Source organism: Dendropsophus ebraccatus, chromosome 15, assembly GCF_027789765.1.
Source record: "Dendropsophus ebraccatus isolate aDenEbr1 chromosome 15, aDenEbr1.pat, whole genome shotgun sequence".
Lineage (NCBI taxonomy): Eukaryota > Metazoa > Chordata > Amphibia > Anura > Hylidae > Dendropsophus > Dendropsophus ebraccatus.
Genome location: NC_091468.1, coordinates 3,805,048 through 3,829,224, shown reverse-complemented (window position 1 = coordinate 3,829,224; position 24,177 = coordinate 3,805,048). Strand labels below are relative to the sequence as shown.

At 48.6% G+C, this 24,177-nt stretch overlaps 1 protein-coding gene across 2 annotated transcripts in view; it reads right to left on the bottom strand.

The window, feature by feature from the left end:
• The window catches only part of FOXN2 (forkhead box N2), a 35,882-nt gene extending 21,706 nt beyond the window's left edge, over positions 1-14,176 (bottom strand). The window contains exon 1 of one of the 2 annotated variants that reach the window (XM_069954718.1): positions 13,837-14,176. The gene's annotated coding sequence lies outside the window, so the exon portion shown is untranslated. Of the gene's footprint in view, positions 1-6,401; positions 6,433-13,836 lie in introns of those variants that run through there. The other variant, XM_069954719.1, reaches the window with a different exon arrangement.
• Between the last annotated feature and the right edge of the window lie 10,001 nt (positions 14,177-24,177).

Below are 24,177 nucleotides of genomic sequence, written 5' to 3'. Positions count from 1 at the left end.
GCAAGAAGAGGCGGCTGACATCACCACACGCTAAATCTTACAGGGAGACCGCTGGTTACACAGCTCAATTTTAAGGGTTACAAAAACATGGCGGCTTTCTTCTAGCAACAGCGCCTCTCCCATCAGGTTGGGTGTGGGGGGTTTGCAGTTCAGTTCTATTAAAGTGAATGGATGTGAACTGTAATAAAAGTAGTTGTACTTTCTCTAATGCTGCATAACCCCTTTGCAGGCAAAATGTATTGATGACCTCCGTATCGGCCATTGCCACCAGATCAGTGAGGTGCTGGATTCCAACACCCTGATGATTGATGATAGCTTGGAGAAAACTGCAGGCACATAGGACAGTCCTCATCTGTTACCACCAAAACCAATTGTATGGGACCAGTCTGATCATCAATGTTATTTCTAGTATGAGAATGTGATAAGTGGTATCAGACCCCCCTAGTGGCCGCTTACAGGCACTGCATAATATGACTGAAGGGGTAAAATCCACTGCATGTGACCCCAGTCTCCAATGGGAGGTGGGGGCATTCAGACATCACAAGTCACTGTCAAAGCTTAAAATAACCCAAAAAAGATTTTTATAGTAAAATGGTAATAATGGAAAAAACAAACAAAATACAGGTATAAAATTCCACCCGTCAGTCGCCCCATTCAGACAGGGTTCTTTGTTGTGCGGAGAGAGGACTACTCTGCCTCGGCCGCGGTAAGAGGTGCCCGTGTGGAAATGAGATGAAGGGATAACAAAGACGGCCCTTTCATCCCAATCCAGTATGAGAGTGTTATGCAAATCCACCACCATCTGAATGTGAATGGCCCCAAGAAAAGTCTCCACAACAGGGTATTATTAGGCGTCCTGAAGATCCTTCCCCGGGCTATGTAAGGTGTGAAAGGGAAAAGTGGGACATTAACCATGCGGCCGGGTCACTCCACACAAGAAAATCACTTCAGGGGAATCAAAGCCCCAACTCACTACATTGCACCCATTGTTTTATACAAAAAGGACGCACACGACCAATTCTGCACGCCGCCAGCCCCTGGAAGCACACCGCCGCTACTACTGGAAGAGGAATCCTCCGCGTACAACGGCAGGAGAAAGGCGAGATTTCCTATATAGGAAGGAACATCAATGCTGTGTACTGAAGACCCCGATTCTTTATTTAGAGCTGAAATAACTTATCCCTATCCAGCATCACACTGCATGGGGGTCTGACCATTGGGACTGTATGTGATCTCCAGAACAGAGGCGAGTGGGTCCCACCACTGTATTCATGGCCTACGGAGCTGCTGGACAGACACTTGGCTCATTGCTCTGTTCATAACAGTAGTCTGACACCTATAGGGGTCCGACCGCTGGGGTCCTGACTCACTGTTATGAACGGAGCAATAGCTTATATATAACTGAGTACACCTCTGAATATTCCCCACTAAAGACAAAAGGAGATGGAAACCACATTGACACGAGCAGAAGTACGGGAAGCTACAGAAGCAGATACAGATATGTCAAGACGTTTGGCGGACACAATGTGATATTTATAAAAAAAAAAAAAAAAAAGGGGAGGGGAAAAGTGTTGAAATAACAGAAGTATTGTCTGTTACCTTGACAACATCTAAATATTTGAATTGTTGCCTAGCAACTAGTTCAGTGGGAAGCATGGAGACAACACTGGTGCACTTTACTCTTACTGGATGGACGTCATCACCCGTGATAGTGCAGAAGTGCTGGTGAGTGTGAACAGATGACACACCGGCAGAATTTCCACCAGTCACCTCAAGCTTGTAAAAGAAAAAAATATATATTATATAATACAAAAGGCACAGCTCTGTACAGGTTACCAAGGCTTAGAATAGCATGGCCCCTGACTTCCAGGAACAGCACCTCCCCTCTCCTCAGCTTGGGGTTTTGTTTTTTTCAGCTCAGTTCTTTTAAAGTGAATGGAGCTAAATGTAATACCACACACACCCTGACGATAAGGGTGGCACTCTTTCTGTAGAAAAGTAGCTGCCTTGACTAATTGATGCAGAGTGCCAGATACTGTGCACTGTACATCAACCACACAGGACAGGGAGAGGGGAGGCATGCATTCTGCGTCTCAGCACTGTACATCACACAGGACAGGGAGGGAGGAGGCATGCATTCTGCGGCTCAGCACTGTACACCACACAGGACAGGGAGAGGGGAGGCATGCATTCTGTGGCTCAGCACTGTACACCACACAGGACAGGGAGAGGGGAGGCATGCATTCTGCAGCTCAGCAGTGTACATCACACAGGACAGGGAGAGGGGAGGCATGCATTCTGCGGCTCAGCACTGTACATCACACAGGACAGGGAGGGGGGAGGCATGCATTCTGCGGCTCAGCACTGTACATCACACAGGACAGGGAGGGAGGAGGCATGCATTCTGCAGCTCAGCACTGTACATCACACAGGACAGGGAGGGAGGAGGCATGCATTCTGCGGCTCAGCACTGTACACCACACAGGACAGGGAGAGGGGAGGCATGCATTCTGTGGCTCAGCACTGTACACCACACAGGACAGGGAGAGGGGAGGCATGCATTCTGCAGCTCAGCAGTGTACATCACACAGGACAGGGAGAGGGGAGGCATGCATTCTGCGGCTCAGCACTGTACATCACACAGGACAGGGAGAGGGGAGGCATGCATTCTGTGGCTCAGCACTGTACATCACACAGGACAGGGAGAGGGGAGGCATGCATTCTGCAGCTCAGCACTGTACATCACACAGGACAGGGAGAGGGGAGGCATGCATTCTGCGGCTCAGCACTGTACATCACACAGGACAGGGAGAGGGGAGGCATGCATTCTGCGGCTCAGCACTGTACATCACACAGGACAGGGAGGGGGGAGGCATGCATTCTGCGGCTCAGCACTGTACATCAACCACACAGGACAGGGAGGGAGGAGGCATGCATTCTGTGGCTCAGCACTGTACATCACACAGGACAGGGAGGGAGGAGGCATGCATTCTGCGGCTCAGCACTGTACATCACACAGGACAGGGAGGGGGGAGGCATGCATTCTGCGGCTCAGCACTGTACATCACACAGGACAGGGAGAGGAGAGGCATGCATTCTGCGGCTCAGCACTGTACATCACACAGGACAGGGAGGGGGGAGGCATGCATTCTGCGGCTCAGCACTGTACATCACACAGGACAGGGAGGGGGGAGGCATGCATTCTGCGGCTCAGCACTGTACATCACACAGGACAGGGAGAGGAGAGGCATGCATTCTGCGGCTCAGCACTGTACATCACACAGGACAGGGAGAGGAGAGGCATGCATTCTGCGGCTCAGCACTGTACATCACACAGGACAGGGAGAGGAGAGGCATGCATTCTGCGGCTCAGCAGTGACTCCTTGGTTCCTGATATAGAGCTGTAAGGTTCCCTTTAAAGGCCCCATACACACAAGTTTGGCAGGTATGGCTGATGTTTAACTAACATGCACAATAGCCTCTCGGTACGCTGCGTTCATACAGCTGATCACCAAGGGGACCAAAAGTTGGGCCACCTCAGATCTATAACCATTAGACCAAGCCATCAATTTTTAAGACCCTGATAATCTCTTTAAGCTCAGTACAAAAACCAAATGATCAGCTCTCTCTCTGTAGTCTCTGGTTACATTAATGGATCACTTTAGGCACTAATGGACAAGGTGTGAATGATGCTGACAGACCGCGCACTACACAACTCTGCTTCATCAGCATCTCTTCTCTGCACGAGACTATGGTGAAGGAAGGAACTAGGGATGGAGGAATATTACCCAGCAACTGTAGATGTGCAGGACCCCCGCGGCTCCCCCCTCACCCCAAAGCAGGTATACAGTATACAACAGGCAAGTAGTAATATACTGCATGTAGCGACAGATCAGCCCCATCTTATCCACAGAAATCGCATGTCTTACCATGCTAGACTGGGGGCGGGTGTATACACACACACACACACACACACACACAGTTCCCTTTACAGCAGGACAACTCCTGAATGTAGACTCCCACCCGACGTAGACTAAGGGTCCTATTACACGGAGTGATTTCTAACGATTGCAAACGAGATTGTTTATCGTTAACCTGAAATCGTTCACTATATTACACAGAACGATGCTTGTTAGATACGATCGTTACTACGATCGTTAATTCCATCTGATCCCAGCAAAACAATGAACAATGGGAACTTGAGTGAACGAATGTGGAATTACAGCGAACAATTCACGATAATTTTAGGTTCAGATCTAAATCAACAATATACGATTTTTTCCTGCAATTACACAGAACGATTTAAATTAGAATCAATTTAAAAAAAAAAAAAAAAAAAAAAAAAAAAAAAAAGTAAATAATAATAGTAATCATTGTTTTACCATTTTATCTCCAAATGAATTATACTGAAGCAATGGTAAGAGTGAGGAGAAGGTGTTCTTGGCCTGGCTCCCATCCTCCCAGCGGGCCGCGTTATTATGGCAATGACATATAACCATTAGGATCTGCCGCTACTTACAAGCTGCTTCCAGAAATAGTTGTTGATTTCTTTTATTGTGCAGAACTTCTTGAGTGTCACAATGTTTTCCTCTTCCGTTTCTAACGCACCATAAATAAGAGGTTGAAAGCGACGGGAAGGAAGATGGCTCCGGGATTGATGTGTAAAGCATAGTGTTGACTCCTCTTCAGCGGAGACATAAAGCTCTCATGTCAGTAAATGGCTCTTACTGAAGAAGTCAGCCGTTGTATGTACACAGCCTGATGGATGGGGGCTCCTGCGCTACGCAGCGGGGCACATTTACTATTTGTAGCTTTGTTTCCGCTTTCTTATTTTGTGACAACCTATTTTTAACTGCGTTCGGCTTATTTAGGAGCAAAGGGGGTAATGTTTCTCCTTGACCTATGGAGACTTATAGGACATTTGTGCTCCACTGAGATTTGTGGGATGAAACACATGCAATGCTGCTTTCTGACATCACATTTTGGAGGAAGCTCCCTGTTCAAGTTAACGTTCAAGAAGCCTTAGGGCCCTATTCCACGGCCTGATCAATATTGTAAACGACCGCCGATCTGCTAGATCAGCGCTCGTTTACTGGGCCTATTCCACGGCACAATGATTGTTTAGCGAGGGCTGCAGGGACATCGTTACCAATGTCATTGCAGCATACATTACCTAGCAGGGCTTCTCCTCCACTCCGTCTTCATCCCGGTCCCGTTCGCAGCCTGACTAAGCTGTCAGACCGCTCAGCCAATCACTGGCCGCGGCCTGTGATTGGCTGAGCAGTGTGACAGCTCAGTCAGGCGGCACCGAAGCTGCTGCTGCGCGTGGGACCGGGATGAAGATGGAGCGGAGGAGAAATGCTAGGAAATGTATGCTGCTTGAATCGGTCGCCCGCCTGTGTGGAATACCGATGATTTTAGGTTTGGGCTTAAATAAACGATCAGCCGACGACACGATCGGCTGATCGATTTCTCTATTCCACCGAACGATAATCGTGGCCCTATTATGCAGAGCCATAGTTGTCTGAGTCAGGCCCTTGCTAAACGATTGTCGAGCAGTGTAAACGAGCACCGATCTAGCAGAATGGCGCTCGCTAATGCTGCATTTAAAGGCTATCGTTAGAATTTTCGCAATAATGACACCATTTGAATGATAATGGTTTCGTGTAAACACAGCAAACGATAAAGCGGCGAGCAAGAAATCATTTTGATCTTTCAACGTGTTCTCAAATAAAAAAAAAAATTTGCAGATCGCTTCGTGTAAACAGTCTTTTATAGATTCACCCTATATGAAAGATTGGCTTAAGCGATCTTAAAAATGATTGCACTAACAATTTTTCTTTTCATCTAAACACTAATCGTTATAAAAATAAAATCGTTGCTTCAAAATCGTTAAACAATCGGTTGGACGAATTATCGCTCCGTGTAAATGCAGCATTACAGGAGGAATCTGGCCACGTAATAGGACCCTTACACACCAGAATCCCACAACAAGTTTACAAAATAAAATAGTTCATAGGTGCAAATAACAAAACAGGCACTGAAAAAAAAAATACACCACTACATGATCAATGACAGCGGGTGAAGGATGAACGATCTGTCTAGGAACATTATAAAAAAATATTCTTTACCAAAAGATCTTTATAGTATGTTGGATTATAGCTGATCAATAGAATGATTGTACGATTCCTGAAAGTCGACTTCTTTCTAGACAATGACAGTCTGCCACCAGTCGGCTAGAACAAATGTCTGTTGTTGAAGGGATTGTCCAGGCAAAAGCAAAATTCATCCGCAGGCAGGAGGTTGTATAAAATGCTATAAAACACACTATAAAATAAAAAATAAAAGCAGGAGCGCTCGCATGTAAAAATACTATACTCACCACCTCCGGATCCTCCTACCTGATGCACCGATCCTCCGTGTCCCCTCAGCAACTGATCAGCTAAGCTGGTGGGTCTGGAAGTGTAAACCAGCAGATAATTGGGAGCATAGGTACAGGGGATGCAGGATGGAGAAGGAGAGTATGATTATTTTTATAGTAGAAAGTATAAACTTCAGCCCAGCTGACTATGGGCAAAATGTTTTTGTTACTCACAAAGGAAGGAACTTCGGGGTCAGAGCGGACACAACGACTATCATCACATAATGTCTTAAATAGGGGAGAACTTCTACACATTGAGCTATGGTGTTTAATAAATACAATGAAAATAGAACAGTTTAGCTACAAAGCCTCCTGACATTGTCTATAACTCAGCGTCCAACATGAAGGAATCCTAGACTGGGATGATAGAGCCTGTATGTTCTCTGGTGATGGCACATGTAAAACCACCTGGATGTGTCGGTGGCAGTGCCTTCTATCAGCCAATCTGCTTTCCATTTGTTGTATCTTCACCTGATGGTCTCATAATTGTATTACACATATCCAGAGTTTACACAAGCTCAGCGAGTAAATATGTATTATCGAGGACGCTGTACAATATGGGCGCTGAGGATTAGGTTATCAGTAATGGATTACTGCATCTCTACAAGTATTGAGCGAGAGCGGAGTGCTTCCGTAGGTACTACACTCTTATACAGCAATAGGATCCTCGTAATACCTAGTAAAAAGTCATTAAAACTTCTAAGTACTTGTATTCTTCCCAATATAATTCCAGGGCATCTTCTCCAGAATTCTGCATTGTGTCTCTCCGGGTTATATGAATAATGTGTCACTACGTCTTACAAGTCTCATACACTCACCGGCCACTTTATTAGGTACACCTGTCAAACTGCACGTTACCACTTAATTTCTAATCAGCCAATGACATGGCGGCAACTCATTTGCATTTAGGCATGTAGACATGGTCAAGACAATCTCTTGCAGTTCAAACCGAGCATCAGTATGGGGAAGAAAGGTGATTTGAGGGCCTTTGAACGTGGCATGGTTATTGGTGCCAGAAGGGCTGGTCTGAGTATTTCAGAAACTGCTGATCTACTGGGATTTTCACGCACAACCATCTCTAGGGTTTACAGAGAATGGTCCGAAAAAGAAAAACCATCCAGTGAGCGGCAGTTCTGTGGGCGGAAACGCCTTGTTGATGCCAGAGGTCAGAGGAGAATGGGCAGACTGGTTCCAGCTGATAGAAAGGCAACAGTGACTCAAATAGCCAACCGTTACAACCAAGGTAGGCAGAAGAGCATCTCTGATCGCACAGTACGGCCAACTTTGAGGCAGATGGGCTACAGCAGCAGAAGACCACACCGGGTGCCACTCAGCTCAGCTAAGAACAGGAAATTGAGGCTACAATTTGCACAAGCTCATCGAAATTGGACAGTAGAAGATTGGAAAAACGTTGCCTGGTCTGAGGAGTCTCGATTTCTGCTGTGACATTCGGATGGTAGGGTCAGAATTTGGCATCAACAACATTAAGGCATAGATCCATCCTGCCTTGTATCAACCGTTCAGGCTGGTGGTGGTGGTGTCATGGTGTGGGGAATATTTTCTTGGCACTCTTTGGGCCCCTTGGTACCAATTGAGCATCGTTGCAACGCCACAGCCTACCTGAGTATTGTTGCTGACCATGTCCATCCCTTTATGACCACAATGGACCCAACATCTGATGGCTACTTTCAGCAAGATAATGCGCCATGTCATAAAGCTAGAATCATCTCAGACTGGTTTCTTGAACATGACAATGAGTTCACTGTACTCCAATGGCCTCCATAGTCACCAGATCTCAATCCAATAGAGCATCTTTGTGATGTGGTGGAACGGGAGATTGGCATCATGGATGTGCAGCTGACAAATCTGCGGCAACTGTGTGATGTCATCATGTCACTATGGACCAAAATCTCTGAGGAAGCTTCCAGCACCTTGTTGAATCTATGCCACCAGGATTGAGGCAGTTCTGAAGGCAAAAGGGGGTCCAACCCGTTACTAGCATGGTGTACCTAATAAAGTGGCCGGTGAGTGTATGTCCCCTTTAACTTTTCCACTTATCTCAAACTATAATACCTCTTGTTATTGGGAAATAATGGGGGAGATGTAAGAACGGTATAGTAAGATCCATAGCTGGCACGATCATCGATAGACACATATATATCACCAGGCTGGCGCACCCTCACACCTACACATTATACTGGAGGATGTCTCATGTCTTTCATTATGTGGAGAGGAGCACAAAGTATCTAGAACATGGAATCCATATTTAGTAGAGATGAGCCAATCTTTGTTCATATCGGGATTCTGCTGATCAGGCTGCGTGCCGCTCCTCCCCGGGTGCTGGGAAAAGATGGATCCAGTCTTGGGAAACTTCCCCTAGTTTCCCAGGACTGGATCCATCTTTTCCCAGCACCTTAGGAGCAGCACGGAGCGGAGCCGGCTGCAGCCTGATGAGCAGAATCCGGATAGGAACAAAGCGCTTCTCTCCTCCTGTAGATTCGCTCATCTCTAATCTTAAAGGGAACCTGTCACCCCCCGTGCCGGGGTGACAGGCTCCCGACCCCCCGTTAGAGACCCCTATACTTACCTCATCCCGCCGGGTCCCGCTTCTGGATTCGGTCGGGTCCCGGAGATCTCAGCCGCTGCAGCCCGGCACGCGCGCTGACAGATGAGTCCAACGCTCATAGAGAATGACGGAGCGCTGGACTCTCCTGTCATTCTCTATGGGTGTTGGACTCATCTCTCAGCGCGCGCGCCGGGCTGCAGCGGCTGAGATCTCCGGGACCCGACCGAATCCAGAAGCGGGACCCGGCGGGATGAGGTAAGTATAGGGGTCTCTAACGGGGGGTCGGGAGCCTGTCACCCCGGTACGGGGGGTGACAGGTTCCCTTTAAGTACACCATGCACTCCATATTCATCATGGTCTAAGTGTGAGTCTGACCTGCTGAACCCCTAACAATCCTAAGGAAGGAAGGAAGGAACTGTGGCGCTATTTCAGCACATCTGACCTCAGGGACCCCTGACTGATGCAGAGACAGGAGGGTCCGCAGCACGGTTTCAGCATTGCTACCTCCCTATACAACCTGCTGCAGACCTGAGGGACTCTCTGTGCAATGCACTGCAGCAACCCTCCTGTATATAAAGGTTAGGGCTACAAGGTGACTCGATAGAGGGGCCAAAAATGACCTTGTTTCACTTCCTGAATGGTGCTGCATTGCAGCTAATGTAAGAGAATGGGGTCATGTTGTGAACCACAAGTGGATCTGACCACAACCAGAAATCTGTGCAGGATGGATGTTTTGGCTACTGACAAACACTTGCAGGTTGCAACGCAGCCTCAGACTCAGGGAGTGACAGTGGGTTTTGGCCACACAACCAGAATGCTGGGCAAAGGCAGCATGTAGCCTGAGCTGTGGCTCTGATATCACCCGGTATAATAGACCCGCTATCAGTCAGCCATAGTTCTGCCATGCAAAAAAAAATCATCGGCATTTACTGACAACATATCTCCCTGTGCAATAGGATGAACGATGGCAGCAAATGGCTGCACAATGCGGCAATCGCTGCCAGCATGGTGGTCAGCCTTATAACAGGCTCATTAAACAAGCCCGTATCTATAAGAGCGCCGTTCATTTACAGCGTGCCGGACCATGTGATAGGGATCTTACACTTACTGGAGGTTTCATGTGCAGCGAGTAGCTGCAGGGACTAGGGACTTTACAGGTATATAACAGTGCTGAGCCAAGGCTGCACCCCCCCCCCCCAACATTATCAATTACATCCATAAAACAGTAATCAAAAAGGAGAAATCCGGTCACCCTTTTTTTTTCTCCTCTTCAAAAGGGCCGGGGGGGAGGTGACAGAACATGCATGTACCTACCTCCCCGGCTTCAGCACAGGGGTCCGCTGTCCTCTGCTCAGGTTCCCGGTTGCCTCCTGGTCTGAGTGGGTGCCTGGTTTGTGATGTGTCAGGCCTGCTCTGCCAGTTATTGGCCGAGGCAGGACTCCACTATGACCACTAATTGGCTGAGCGGGCACCCGGAACCAGAGCCGGGGAGATGACCACATGTTATATTCAGCCCCTACCTCCCCAGCTCTTTTGGGGGGGGGGGGGGACAGCCAGCACTGGACTTCTCGTTTAATACCGCGCAATTAACTTTTTACAGAAAATCTTTATTTCCCTCAAGATCCAGAAACACATAAAACCAATTAAAAAAAAAAAAAAAAAAAAAAAAAAAGTCAAGTGAATAATAGAATAAGAGAAGGTATCAAGCAGCTGGGTAACTGGTACAGGAAGCCTGAACAAGTAGGTACGGAGAACACATAGGAATGTGGCCGGGGATGAGACGTGGTGGGTGGAGGAGGCCCGGCCTATGGCCAGCGAGCATAAGCTACTGCTGCCTCAGCTTTCTTCTCACCACGTGTCTGTCACAACCCACAGCAAAATGGGAGTCCTCACAAGCAGCAACCTCTCTGCTATAGACAAACAGCTGGAAGGAGCCTTAATAGAGGAATGCCCCCCCCCCCTTCCGGCACAATGACAACCCTAGTACACTTTATGGATAGAAGGACTATAAAACCTCTAGAGCCGCGGCCACAGAGGACAAAGAGCACACAGCAAGCAAAACTAAACACCCCATGCCATTTACACACAGGCGGCACTTCATTAAGTCGCTTGGCACTGCTGCTGTGACTGGAGACAATAGACGGTAATCATCCTTCATACTGGCCCACATCTGTAAACGGGAGCGACGCTGCCTAATCTGCTTATACACCGCAACCACACAATCAATCCTGACCCACACAAATTACACATCACAATGGAAAATTTCTACTATTACATATTGTTAATATATTTTTACATAATTATTTTGATTTGAATCCGGTAATATAAAGAAATGTATGTAAAAAAATAATAAATAAACAAAAGATCCCAAGGTGCACATGCACACCAGCCTGCTGGTTATAGATAATAACACAAACTGACTGGCCCCAGGGGCAACTAACCCCCGGCTGTAATAACAGGTAACATTACCCCCCACAACACACACACCCCCTATACAGGAGGCCACAGGCAGCTACACCAGCACATCAATAGTAATAGTCCCTGTTTACATGAACTTCAGCATTTTCTGTGCCAAAATCTGACGATAATCTGAATCCAATGTATGAGAATAAGGTTTCCCAGCCCCAATCGCAAACAATGGAAAGTTTCTGCAGGTATAATAAGCACCAAAGCAGGAGGAAAATATCTGCCACAGAAATAAGGAGAAAGAATGATTTTGTAAGAAAACAGCGAGAATTAAGGCCTCCAAAAAAAGGTCAGTCACCCCAAGTGGGGCCGGACACCTCCCTAACGTATATGGAAGGCCTCCGGACTGCTGCAAAACTCATGTCATAAACCGACAAACTCTCACGCTGCTGCAAAAGCATAAATACAAAAGTAGGACTCCAATCATCCCCCGACGGCGGGCAAAAGTAGGACTCCAATCATCCCCCGACGGCGGGCAAAAGTAGGACTCCAATCATCCCCCGACGGCGGGCAAAAGTAGGACTCCAATCATCCCCCGACGGCGGGCAAAAGTAGGACTCCAATCATCCCCCGACGGCGGGCAAAAGTAGGACTCCAATCATCCCCCGACGGCGGGCAAAAGTAGGACTCCAATCATCCCCCGACGGCGGGCAAAAGTAGGACTCCAATCATCCCCCGACGGCGGGCAAAAGTAGGACTCCAATCATCCCCAGACGGCGAGCAAAAGTAGGACTCCAATCATCCCCCGACGGCGAGCAAAAGTAGGACTCCAATCATCCCCCGACGGCGAGCAAAAGTAGGACTCCAATCATCCCCCGACGGCGAGCAAAAGTAGGACTCCAATCATCCCCCGACGGCGGGCAAAAGTAGGACTCCAATCATCCCCCAACAGGGGGCAAAAGTAGGACTCCAATCATCCCCCAACAGGGGCAAAAGTAGGACTCCAATCATCCCCCAACAGGGGGCATATCTCCAGTACTACACCCTCCAACATGCATCCTCCGAGATGCTGGGAGATGTAGTGTTAGCACAGCAGGAGCAGGGTGCTTGTCAGGAAGCCATGGGAGTTGTAGTTTTGGGGTGACCGTGGACTCTGGCGTCTGACACAACGTAACCAAAACCTAAAGCCATTTACGTCAACTCCTAAACAAAAGTTGTAGATACTGAAGGGCGGCACAGGGCATCACATGGCGGCAGCCGCCACATACAGGAGATCACCGCCTCATAAGAAAACAGGAAGCGGGTGTAATATACAAGATAGGAGGAAGGAAGGAGCCGGGAGCCAGACGTGGCAGCAGCTGAGGGGTTAATGGAGACAAAGCCTGAGCTGCCATGTCAGCCAGCACCCCCTTCCTCCTGCCCTAGCACGCTGTGCACAGGCCGCCTATTGTGGGGCAGAAGCAGAGGACACACACCGGCCGCCGCCCCCCTCACACACCGGCCGCCCCCCTCACACACACCGGCCGCCGCCCCCCTCACACACACCGGCCGCCGCCCCCCTCACACACACCGGCCGCCCCCCCCCCTCACACACCGGCCGCCCCCCCCCTCACACACACCGGACGCCCCCCCCCCTCACACACACCGGACGCCCCCCCCCTCACACACACCGGACACGCACCGGCCGCCCCCCCTCACACACACCGGACACGCACCGGCCGCCCCCCCTCACACACACCGGCCGCCCCCCCTCACACACACCGGACGCCGACCGGACGCCCCCCCTCACACGCACCGGCCGCCCCCCTCACACACACCGGACACGCACCGGACGCCCCCCTCACACACACCGGACGCCCCCCCTCACACACACCGGACACGCACCGGACGCCCCCCTCACACACACCGGACGCCCCCCCCCTCACACACCGGACACGCACCGGCCGCCCCCCCTCACACACACCGGACACGCACCGGCCGCCCCCCCTCACACACACCGGACACGCACCGGCCGCCCCCCCTCACACACACCGGACACGCACCGGCCGCCCCCCCTCACACACACCGGACACGGACCGGCCGCCCCCCCTCACGCACACCGGACACGGACCGGCCGCCCCCCTCACGCACACCGGACACGCACCGGCCGCCCCCCTCACACACCGGACACACACCGGCCGCCCCCCCTCACACACACCGGCCGCCCCCCCTCACACACACCGGCCGCCCCCCTCACACACACCGGCAGCCCCCTCACACACACCGGCCGCCCCCCCTCACACACACCGGCCGCCCCCCCTCACACACACCGGCCGCCCCCCCTCACACGCAGGCAGGGGAGAGTAATGGAGCGCAGAGCCGCTCACATATGTTTCCCAGTCACCTTCCGGGCCTACGCACCGGGGAAGAGTGTGAAGGGCAGAGAGCGGGAGAGGCTACTCACCGGCATTCACCGTGTCCCGGTAGAGTCTGGCAGTGCGGTGGCGGTTGTGTCGCTGAGGGGGGAGGATGTGTCAGAGATCAGCAGCTGCTCCCTCCATCCGCGTACAAGCAACGCCACCAAATCCCCCACCGAGTCGCCATGGCAACGCGGCGCCCAATGGAACCTCCTCCCACCTCCGGAGCCCCGCCCACAGAGCGTGAGGCAATCGCGTCTTGGCCGCGCCCTTCAGATAACCACGCCCAATTTCCTTTTTCTGCCTCGCTCGCGTTTACTGACCACGCCCCCTCGCCAAATTAGCGCTTTCGTTTTCCCTCACAGCGTTATAGCTGAAGCGCCGCCGCGATGGGTGTGCGGTTTACGATGCGGCTTATTGAATGTCAGCGCATACATTCAATTATAGTCACGTCTCCCGACTTTTTTTTATTTCGCGGGTGATTTTTTTTTTTGTTTTCCTTCCTTTGTGGGAAATGTGGGCGGGGTTACTGAGCTGACGCAAATGGTAACCTCGTCCGCCTGCTCGCCATGTGACACGCTTTGGGCCTGATGACGTGTATTAACTCTTCTTTCTGTAGGCGGGGCTAAAAAAAAAAAATTACTCGTGACGCGGGAAATCTGCTGCAGTCAGGCGATGCGTTTCCATGGAGACACATCCCGCTCGGCCGGGACACGCGCCTGACGCCGAGGAGGAATGTGGCGCGCGCGGGGCCGGTCACGTGTCCGCGGGGTCACATGTCTGCCGCCCCTCCCTCCCTCATGGCTGCTTTAGCTGCTGTGTTGTTCTGGGACTTGTAGTTCGGCACACAATGTCCGAGCTATAGAGCCCTCCGTATGGCGGAACATAGAGGGGAGAGTGCTGTGTGCCAGGAGGGACACAGGGGCAGGATGGGAGTTGTAGTTCAGCAAAAGCTGTTGAGGCTGATCGGTGAACAGATTGTTGGTGCACAATGGGAGTTGTAGTTATAGAAGACAGGACATGCTTATCTGCATGATGGGAGTTGTAGTTATAGAGGACATGCTTATCTGCATGATGGGGGTTGTAGTTATAGAGGACATGCTTATCTGCATGATGGGGGTTGTAGTTATAGAGGACATGCTTATCTGCATTATGGGGGTTGTAGTTATAGAGGACATGCTTATCTGCATGATGGGGGTTGTAGTTATAGAAGACATGCTTATCTGCATGATGGGGGTTGTAGTTATAGAAGACATGCTTATCTGCATGATGGGGGTTGTAGTTATAGAGGACATGCTTATCTGCATTATGGGGGTTGTAGTTATAGAGGACATGCTTATCTGCATGATGGGGGTTGTAGTTATAGAAGACATGCTTATCTGCATGATGGGGGTTGTAGTTATAGAAGACAGGACATGCTTATCTGCATGATGGGGGTTGTAGTTCTAGAAGACAGGACATGCTTATCTGCATGATGGGGGTTGTAGTTATAGAAGACAGAGGACATGCTTATCTGCATGATGGGGTTGTAGTTATAGAGGACATGCTTATCTGCATGATGGGGGTTGTAGTTATAGAGGACATGCTTATCTGCATGATGGGGGTTGTAGTTATAGAAGACAGGACATGCTTATCTGCATGATGGGGGTTGTAGTTATAGAAGACAGAGGACATGCTTATCTGCATGATGGGGTTGTAGTTATAGAGGACATGCTTATCTGCATGATGGGGGTTGTAGTTATAGAGGACATGCTTATCTGCATGATGGGGGTTGTAGTTATAGAGGACATGCTTATCTGCATGATGGGGGTTGTAGTTATAGAGGACATGCTTATCTGCATGATGGGGGTTGTAGTTATAGAAGACAGGACATGCTTATCTGCATGATGGGGGTTGTAGTTATAGAAGACAGAGGACATGCTTATCTGCATGATGGGGTTGTAGTTATAGAGGACATGCTTATCTGCATGATGGGGGTTGTAGTTATAGAGGACAGGCTTATCTGCATGATGGGGGTTGTAGTTTTGCTGCAGACAGATTCAGGTGTCGGTGTGCTTCCTGCCTATGTACGTGTAGCATATCCACAGGAGATCCATAAATGTGGGGCCCCCCTCCTATCCTGAGATCAGGGGTCCCCGGCTTGGTTGTAGCTGCGGATCTGACACTGTTTGTTTTTGGACTTAATTTAAAGAAAAAAATAAATAAAAGTGATGTATAAAGTGTAGAGGGTTTAGTGTGTGCTATATAGGGGTGGTGGGGGTGTTCCCCTGCACTATTAGGGTAGCTTCACACGTACCGTATCGCTGCGTTTTCTACATGCGTTTTTTACACCGCTGCGTGTATGTAATTCTGCCGGCCGCTTAACCCCTTCTGATGCCGGCCGCCTCCCGCTCCGCTCTGTATACATACCTCCTCGCTCCACGGGGTCCAGGTGTCCTGCTCTCGCGCCCGGCCAATAAGTGTGTTGCCCTGCCGCAGCCACTGATTGGCCGGCCGGATGAGCAGGACGCCGGGACCCCGTGGAGCGAGGAGGTATGTATACAGAGCGGAGCGGGAGGCAGCCGGTATCAGAAGGGGTTAAGCGGCCGGCAGAATTACATACACGCAGCGGTCATGTATGTACTGACAGTGATCTGCCAGGACCTGACAGACTCGCAGCGTAATTTATGCTGCAAGTCGCTAGGTGTGAAGGCATCCTAAAGGGGAACTGGCCCAGTCGCCCCTAGCAACCAATCAGATGCCACCTTTCATTTTCTAGAGAGTCTGTAAAGAATAACATGTGGAATCTGATTGGTTGCCGGGGGCAGCATGTAAATTAGGCTGTATTTGGAAGCCCTGTTAGTATATACTCCTTTATTGGGTGGGTGTATTAATGAGAGTTACGCAGACTGTTAATAATAGGGCGACTCCGCTCTCTTGACTTTCCAGCCATCACCATTGATGAGTACCGGTCCGGGAGGCCCTCAATCCTGACCTGGGTGCAGGTCCCCGAGGTCAGAGCCGCATCTATCACACAGCTACAGCATATCTTGTGGAGGAGATTACCCCTTTAAGGCTTGGAGGCCTTATCTGCAAACCTTATGGGAAGGAGACTGCTGAAAAGTGATCTGTACAAAACAGGAAGAGTTTCAGGATTGTTGAATAGAATGAAAAAAAGCAAGATTCCAGGATTATTTTATAATATAGTAAAATAAGGGGGGGGGGGGGGGGGGTCACAAAAGCTTGATTTAAATGAGAACATTTTCACATTCCCTTTAAAGGGGCACTCCTGCAAAAAAATAACTGCTGCCAGAAAGTGCCAGAGATTTGTAATTAACTTCTCCAGTCTTTCAGTATACATGTATATCAGCTGCTGTAGCGGGGTCCCACCTCGGTTGCTGACTGGCTGAGTGGGCACATCATGTCCTGGATCCCCACTCAGACCCAAAAACAGCTGGGACTGGAGCTGTGGGATACTGACACCAACCTTGGAGCAGGGGAGGTTAGAGTATGCTACTTCTTTTATCCTTTCCTTCCCCAGCACTCTGCCAAAAATCTCCCCAGCCCGGAGTTCTCCTTTAACCCCTTCAGGAGCGGGCTAGTTTTCGTTTTAGCGTTTTCATTTTTTCATCCTCATGTTTAATAGGCCATAGCGCTTGCATTTTTTCACCTACAGACCCACATGAGCCCTTATTTTTTGGCCACTAAATGTACTTTATAAATGGCAGACTAAATATTTCCAAAGAGTATGCTATAAAACCAGGGAAAAAAAATAGTGCTTACGCCGTTTACCGTGCAAGATCAGGAATTTAATACTTTGGGCGATTACCAAATATGTTTGTTTATGTATTTATTTTTATTTATAAAAAAAAGAAAAGGGGTGATTCAGACTTTTATTAGGGGACGGGATTTTTTTACACGTTAACTGTTAGTCCCCCTGACTTTTATTATTCCTGCAGTGATCTCTCATAGAGATCACTGCAGTATACTTTAAGGACAACTCCGGCGGGACCCCCGGGACCACCCCCCCGGGACCACCCCCCCCCCCCCCAAAAAAAAAAACACAGACACCATACTCACCATCCCTCCGGTGACGATCACCACTCCATTCGCCCGCCGTCCGCCTCACTGTCACCTGCGTCCGCCGTCCAGCGATGTCTCTTGCTTCCGGGTCCATGAGAGAGAAAAGGCTGCCAGTGCGCACTTGCGCACCGGCAGCCTTTTCATTGGCTGGAGCGCATCACATGGCTTCCAGCAAGCTCAGCCAATCAGGGCTGAGCAAGCTGGAAGCCATGTGATGCGCTCCAGCCAATGAAAAGGCTGCTGGTGCGCATGTGCACCAGCAGCCTTTTCTCTCCCATTCACTCTCAATGAAGACGCCGAAGAGGAAGAAGACCCGGACCGCCCCCCCCCCCCCAGCTCTGACGTCACCCGACACCAGAGAAGAGGACCGTGACGACCGTAATAGGTAATGTATATATTCTTTAACTTCCGGGGTGGGGGTCGGGGGTCGGAAAGTGGGGGAAGGGGGCCAGACCGGGTATTTAACCACATTACAAAGTTATATAACTTTGTAATGTGTGTTAAATAAGCCAAAAAAAATTTTCGCCGGAGTTGTCCTTTAATACAGCTGTCAGGATCATGCAGTAACCTGGTGTGAACTGGGCCTGGTTTTTGCATTTATGTGACACACCCGACTGATTCTCTGCATCCGGCGATGCAGGAGTTAACCAGAGCCCTACAAAGATCTGATTACTGCAGCTGAGCGGGCTTCTTGACTTGTTCCTCTGCCTGTCTGGAGATTGGGAGATCAGAGCGTCGGTCCAATGAGGATCCGGACCAGGCTCTTGGTCAGCATAAACCTAAGCTGAAGGAGTTTCTAATGCTGCGTTTACACGAAACGATAATTGGCCCGATCGTACGATTAACTATGTCGGAGTAACGATTTTTTTTCATAACGGTCAGCGTTTAGACGGTACGATATATCATACGGAAATTCGTTTTGCGATCGCTTAAAGTGACACTGTCCCCCCCTTCGTGCATTCTGACATCTCTACACAGGTGTAATGGGTAAATTTAGCGTTTTTCATACCTTATTTCATATCCTACGTCATGGTGCTTGTTCAAGTAAAAAGTGTCCTTTTATCAACTGCAGATTGTATTAAGTGGGCGTGGCCTCACGGCATTAGCGCCACTTAGCCCCACCCACAACGGACCCGTTGGCTGTTGGTTTATGTCGGCCATTGGTTGGCCGACATAAAGGGGGTGGAGTCCAGACCTTTCAGCCAGCCTGTTCCAATGGCCGGCGAGGGGGTGGGGCCAACTGGGGCGTTGTGGGTGGGGCTAAGTGGCGCTAATGCCGCGAGGCCCCGCCCACTTAACACAATCTGCAGTTGATAAAAGATGACTTTTTACTTGAACAAGCACCATGACGTATGATATAAAATAAGGTATGAAAAACGCAAAATTTACCCTTTACACCTGTGTAGAGATGTCAGAATGCACAAAGGGGGGGACAGTGTCACTTTAAGCCTATCTCACACATTAGTTAAATTGGTGAACGACCGTTTACAAGGAACGATCTGCAAATTTTTTACGTACGGCGATTTTAGAACATGTTGTAAGATCAAAATGAACGATTTCTCGTTCGTCGTTTGATCGTTCGCAGCGTTTACATGTACGATTATCGTTCGAATTCGATCGTTATCATGCGAATTCGAACGATAATCGTTCCGTGCAAACGCAGCATTAGAGATGGCTATTAGGTTAATACCCTGGTCCCAGCTCCCTGTGTCTATTCCTGCGATTCCCTTCCTAAGGGCCCTATTACATGGGCCGATTATTGTGCGAAAAATGGTTATATCGTTCGAATTTAAACGATAATCGTTCTGTGTAATTGCAGGCAACGATCGAAAAATCGTTCGTATGTCGTTGATTTAGATCTGAACCTAAAATTATTGGTAATCGTTCGCTGTAATTCCACATTCGTTCGCTCACGTTTCGCATTTTTTCATACATCATTCAGTGTAATTTCACATTGCCCATTGTTTTGCTGGGATTAGAAGGAGTAATGGTGCGTTTACACAGGCAGATTTATCTGACAGATTTTGAAAGCCAAAACCAGGAATGGATTTGAAAAGAGAAGAAATCTCAATCCTTCCTTTATGACCCGTTCCCTGTTTATGGCCTGTTCCTGGCTTTGGCTTCAAAAAGCTGTCAGATAAATCTGCCTGTGTAAACGCACCATTATGGTGCGTTTACACAGAAAGATTATCTGACAGATTATCTGCCAAAGATTTGAAGCCAAAGCCAGGAGTGGATTTGAAAAGAGGAGAAATCTCAGTCTTTCCTTTATGACCTGTTCTCTGTTTACAGTCTGTTCCTGGTTTTGGCTTCAAATCTTTGGCAGATAATCTCTCTGATAATCTTTCTGTGTAAACGCACCATTAATTATCGTAGTAACGATCGTATCTAACAATTATCGTTCTGTGTAATATGGTGAACAATTTCAGATTAATAATGAACAATCTCGTTTGCGATCCTTTATCGTTAGTTGTTAATCGTTAAAAATTGCTCCATGTAAAAGGACCGTAACTCCCTCTGCTTGACTTTTTATCCGACCTGCCGCCTGATCTTTGACTATCCGATTGTTTGCTGACTTTGTACTGCGTTGCTCATTTGGTTCTGACTTGGCTTGTTTACTATCCAATATTGTGTTTGTCTGTCTCATTTTGTGTTCCACATACTCAGTATAGGGAACGTCTTTGTGGTTGTCCGCGGCCGCCTGGGGCCAATTGAGGCAAGTAGATAGGGACAGTGGGTAGGTTTAGACCTAGAGCCCACTGTCTTGTCCTGCCCGTATCTCACTGTCCTGACAACAGCAATGATCGATTAGATCAGTGCTGTATTACACTGACAGCTGCATTTAATTGTATAATTAGCAGGCGCAGTGATTGAACCGCACTGGCTAATAGCGGCGGTCCTGGGCTACAGATCGTGGCGGTTCAGAGCAGGGTCACTGAGCGACCCCTTACTCAACCCCGCCACCCACATCAGGACATACAGTGACGTTCTGATGCGGGAAGGGGTTAATATCAGCAAATACAGAGCAGAGTTATGGTACATTTACACAAAGTGATAATTCGCCCAGTCGATCGTTTAACGATTTTGAAGCAACAACTTGGTTTTTATAACGTTCAGTGTTTAGACGAATAAATCGTCAGAAAATGTGAAAAATTATTTATCGCTTAAGCTTATCTCACACATAGGTTTTAAAGACTTTAAACAAAGAGATCTGCGAATTTTTAGCGCACGACCAACCACTATTTGAGAAGATGTTGAAAGATCACAATGAACGATTTTTCGCTCGTCACTTGATTGTTTGCTGTGTTTACACGAGCCTATTATCGCTCAAATGAGATTGTTATTGCGAAAATTTGACCGATAATGTAATCAATAGATTGCATAAACTGATCATTGCTATGCCATAGCATAGTATTGCTCTGTGTTATCAGCGTTCAGCATATAGAGTCTTCCTGTGGCCATAGCATAGCACAGCACTGATCAGTGTTATCAGCGTTCAGCATATAAAGTCTTCCTGTGGCCATAGCATAGCACTGATCAGTGATATCAGCGTTCAGCATATAGAGTCTGCCTGTGGCCATAGCATAGCACTTATCAGTGTTATCAGCATTCAGCATATAGAGTCTGCCTGTGGCCATAGCATAGCACTGATCAGTGTTATCAGCGTTCAGCATATAGAGTCTGCCTGTGGCCATAGCATCGCACTGATCAGTGATATGAGCGTTCAGCATATAGAGTCTGTCTGTGGCCATAGCATAGCACTGATCAGTGATATCAGCGTTCAGCATATAGAGTCTGCCTGTGGCCATAGCATCGCACTGATCAGTGATATGAGCGTTCAGCATATAGAGTCTGCCTGTGGCCATAGCATAGCACTGATCAGTGATATCAGCGTTCAGCATATAGAGTCTGCCTGTGGCCATAGCATCGCACTGATCAGTGATATGAGCGTTCAGCATATAGAGTCTGCCTGTGGCCATAGCATAGCACTGATCAGTGATATCAGCGTTCAGCATATAGAGTCTGCCTGTGGCAAACTCTATGAGCAGAATGCTGTCTGGACTGCACGGAGATAAGCAGATCTCCTCCGGTGGTCTGGGAAATCGATTGTGACCCTCCCGCATGGTTAGTGACAGGAGTTGCTCACTTCAAAGCTCAGGACGTAACGATACGCCCTGGGTACCCTAGGGGTTAAAGTGGAACTATCACTTAACCTCTTTACAACGCATGACAGGTATACCTGTCATGCGGCCGTTGAGGGTGATCAGAGAGGGCTCCCGGCATGAGCAGCCAGCTAATTACCTATTCAAATGCAGCTGTCAAAGCTGACAGCTGCATTTGAAAAGTTTATGTGGCCCCTGTACAAGTCAAAAAGACAGAAATGGCTGCACATCGCACCCATGGCTGACACGAAAGCTTGTTCAGCTACATTTAAAACCAACATCAGAAGTTAGTATATAATTTGGCCAAACCATATTGCCTCATGTACCACGTGCAGGTCTTCTGATACACATGAGTCCCTAACCAAACAACATCACTGTGCCGGTCAGCGACCACAATCCCCGCAAAACGTGCGCAAGCAGAGAAGGGGGGCCACGGAATGGCCCTGCAACCCCATTGTCACAGGACCAGACCCAAAAGGGCCCCCCCGAACCCCGCAGGCGCCACCGGCGGAAAAAGTGGACGCCAAGCAACACAAGTGTGAACAAGCTCTTACCTCTCTCCATTCCTCTGCAGGTAGAATGGGAGAATACTAGGAGATCCTCCCCTTATGTACACAGGTGCTTCCTGCTAATTTGGATCACATGGGTCTTACAAAGCACGAGTGCAAGCCACAATGAAAAAAGGGACAGAATACATAAAATATGCACAAGCCAAAAAGACAGAAATGGCTGCACATCGCACCCATGGCTGACACGAAAGCTTGTTCAGCTACATTTAAAACCAACATCAGAAGTTAGTATATAATTTGGCCAAACCATATTGCCTCATGTACCACGTGCAGGTGGCCCCTGTCCCTGGTGTCTAGTAGGGGATCTCCCCCCCGCGATGTGATTGCGGAGGGGAGATCCGTTCTAATGAGCCGTCCGGGGCTCAGCGTTGCAATGATGCTGATTCCAGCTTGGCAATCCAGGTATGTGGTCTGCTGCAGACCATTATAATAAAGCACTGATCTAATGGATCATTGCTCTATTATATACAGGAGATCAGTGCTGTGTATATAGAAGTCCCCCAGGGGGATTAGTGCTGTGTATATAGGAGTCCCCCAGGGGGCTTCATATTACTGTATGTAAAAAAAGAATAAAGTGTTTTTATTAATAAATAACCCCCTCCCCTAATAAAAGTCAGAATCACCCCCCTTTTCCCATTTTATAAATAAAAATAAATAAATAAATAAAACATCTTTGGTATCGCCGCGTGCGTAATCGGCCGAAATGTTAATTTATTTTATTTCTGTTCTCGTACGGTAAATGGCGAAGGCGCCAAAAAAATTCCAAAGTGCAAAATTGCACATTTTTGGTTGCATCAAATCCAGAAAAATTGTAATAAAAAGCGATCAAAAAGTCGCATATGCGCAATCAAGATTTCGAGTTATGCGCAATCAAGATTTCGAGTTATATAAAAGTTATACATGTTACATATCGTTTTAATCGTACCGACCCCCCCCCCCCCCCGCCCAAAAGAAAAAGAGTTCTTTTTTTCAATTTCACTGCTCGTATAATTTTTTCTGGTTTTGCTGCATATTTTTTGCAAAAGTTCAGCCTGTCATTGCAAAGAACAATTAGTGACGCTCATAAGGGCTCATGTGGGTCCGTAGGTGTAAAATTGCAACTGCTATGGCCTTATATACACAAGGAGGAAAAAAGAAAACCGCTAAAACGAAAATTAGCCCGGTCCTTAAGGGGTTAAAATATTTTTGCAATATTTTTTTCTGTAATCAAATGCCCCCCCCCCCCCCCCTACTCACACACGCACACTTCTTATCAGTGCATTATCAGGCAGAGCCGTCTTCATTACAAAGGAACAAATTGGAGTCCATTCTAACTTACGGAGGGGGGAGGGGATGAGTGAGCAGGGAGAGGAGACAAGCAGCTCTGCAGTTTGGAGACTGGAGAGATAAAACGCTGGATTCACAGGTCAGAAAGATCAGTGCTTATCTGGTATCTTGGTGAGAGAAGATTGCAGGATGTTGTGCTGTTCAGGGCGGCCTTTTCTCCTCTCCATCCTCACTCACCCCCCTCGGCCGCTCCAAATGGCATAATGGACACAGAAATCCTGCTTCTTCTGAACTGTGTGTGGGGGTGGGGGGGGGCGCAAAACAGCTT